This window comes from Phalaenopsis equestris, unplaced genomic scaffold, assembly GCF_001263595.1.
Source record: "Phalaenopsis equestris unplaced genomic scaffold, ASM126359v1 Scaffold000761, whole genome shotgun sequence".
Lineage (NCBI taxonomy): Eukaryota > Viridiplantae > Streptophyta > Magnoliopsida > Asparagales > Orchidaceae > Phalaenopsis > Phalaenopsis equestris.
Genome location: NW_018165201.1, coordinates 4,607,620 through 4,610,446, shown reverse-complemented (window position 1 = coordinate 4,610,446; position 2,827 = coordinate 4,607,620).

Sequence of the window (2,827 nt, the reverse complement as noted above, 5' to 3'; positions counted from 1 at the left end):
GAAACATATAACTGCAATCCTTTCTTGGAACATCATCCGAGGAGTCAGGTACTTACTACCACTTTCTTTTTTCCACACTTCCTCTTTTAATGCACTTTACTGTAAATATTTGTTTATTTATACACACAACATTACTATTCTGTTACTAACTATACCTATAAAAGATTTATATGGTAAAAAATAGTTGGCCACTGGTTTAGGAGGAACCCTACCGTAAGCTGATACGAACCTAGTGCTACACACTAATTCAAGTCAAGTCCCCGACAATGGTGTAAAAATCTTCAGCTAACCCGCAATTATGCAATATTTTAATTTACAAAAGATTGCTAAAAACTTAACCCAATTTAAATTTATCATCTAGTGTGCAAAATCATATTGTTATAAAATTTATAAAATAATTTACACACTAGGGGTACTATGCATCTTCTATACCAAGTCATAGGGCAAACGTTGGGGTTTTGACTTAGATCAAAATTGGGCTCAAAGCATGGGCCAATTGAGCATAGATTTGGTCTAGATTGGTCATATAGAAGGTGAATTTGAGTTTAGAATTGGAATTTGAGGAAATTGAGACCAAATTGATAGACATTTGAAGTGAATTTAGGGAAATTGAGCCTTTAAAGGTAATTTGGGGGTTTTCATCAAATTGGTCCAATTGGTCAAATTGAGTCATGTGGTAGTTGAGAAAAATGAAATTGGGAAATTTGGAATGTTTTGGGAATTTTTGTAATTTTGGGCTAAGGAGGGGCAATTTGGCAATTTGGCAATTTTTTTGGTGATTTTGGGTAATTTGGATGTTTTCAAAAGGTTTGAAATGATTTTTGAACAAACTTGGGTATTTTGGGTAAGTTTGGGAATTTTGGCCAAATTTATGTTTTCAAGGGTACTTATGTAATTTTGGGGAGTTTAGGGGCAAAAAGTATCATTTCAAGTAATATAGGGTTTTTCTTAAAAATCCGAGTACCGATCCAACACAAAAGCAAGGTAAGAAATCCCTTAGTCTGATTCTAGTCTACTACTATCAAGTCTTAGTTTGGAATTTTTGAAAAGTTTGGTTTTCCTAAATTCACTAATTTACACTAAAATTATAATTAACTAAATTAAATAAAAAAATCTAATGAGACTGGATAAATTTTGGAAAAAACATAAATAATTAAATCTCTTTCCCCTTACGATGAGATCATAATTAGTGTAGGAATAGAATGTTTAAAGGTTAAAGTTGTTGCATTGTGACAAATAGGAGCATACACATTCTTTACCCTCTCTTAGGGTTAGAAAATAATATCGGCTAATCAAAAGTTTGTTCCAGCTTGTGTAGTAGTGTTGAGTAGATTCTAGGCTCTCACTTCCAAATTACCCACTTTTCCCTCTCTATAGGATCTACTAGCGACTCTTAGGTCCAATGTCAAGAACTATTTGATTAAAGAATCTAGATTGCCACCCTATAAGCATCAATTTTATGCCCATCAAAACTTATCCTCTTGTTAATTTGCACTTCCCCTAAGACGAACAAAACAACACTTTCCAAAGTTAAGTATGACATTCACTAGTTGGTAAAATCATAACCCTCTTAATTCATAATTGTTTCACAACGGGTTTTAAGATCACAAATGATCAGTTTGCAAAGTCAACAGATAAACGGTGAAAAAATAATCACAATTTTTTGGAATAAAAGAAATCTTCAAACCATTCTAATCCCACACATGATTAAATCTCATCACAAGGAGAATTGGTAAGGAAAACTACTCAGTAAGCATGAAGAAAAAATAATAGTAAATTTTGTTTAAATCAAAATAAATTCACTTGAAAAGTGTTGAAACTAAATATAAAATAATGAATAACACAATACTTAGCATTTTCCCTTGAAAAAAAGATAAAAATCTGTCCAACAAAGTCTTCTGTTGATCCACGCAAAGTTCCTACAATTCCTTTCAGATATCTCTCAAAATCCCTCACTAATCTCTCCTTACAAACACACACACACACATACACATGCCACACCTAAAACTCATGCCAAAAGTCTTCTGTTCTCCTCTTTTTTGCTCTGAAAATAACAAAGGGTTGCTTCAATCACCCCTTCAAAATTTAGCAACATTCAATGCACCTTCTAGAATTATGGTTACTAGCGCTAGAGTGCCAGTCTAGGGTGCTCTGGCACTGCCTTCTCGTTGTGCCTGGTGCTATAGTGCAAGGGCTAGCGCTATGGCGCCATAGATATTTTTGTCATTTTGCTCTATTTTGCCCATATTTTTTCAAAATATCCATTCCTTGTACCTGAAATCAAAAACATGCAAATTACCTTTCCTTAAAGTGCAATATCGTAATAAATGTGCATGAAATGTACAATAAATTTATATTTAAAATAAGTTATTTTCAGGTGGATCAATTCCCCTAATTTTAAACATCACTTTTCCTCAAGAAGCACTATAGATTTAAAGACTAAATTTGTTATCATGTGGTAGTGGATTTACTTTTTAGATAACTAAAAAAATTGTTTTAGAAATGTTATAGTCTAACTTAAAAGAATTTTTAGTAAAGCAGATGATAACTAAGGTATCATAACATTTATTATTAAATTTAGCAAAACTGATTTTGTATTTAATTCAAACATAATTGAAATTTCCCTAAACAATGGATTCTTAGAAAAATATTAATTTCGGAATTTATGAAATCTACATTGAAAAATAATTTTTACTAATACTTTCAGAAATTAAGTAAAGAATTGATCTTACGTTCTTCCTTAGAAACATTCAAGTGAAACCAATTTTTAATTAGGTCCTATTCCGCAAACTTCTCCTCCCTTTTTCAGACTTTACTTTTCTTTTCT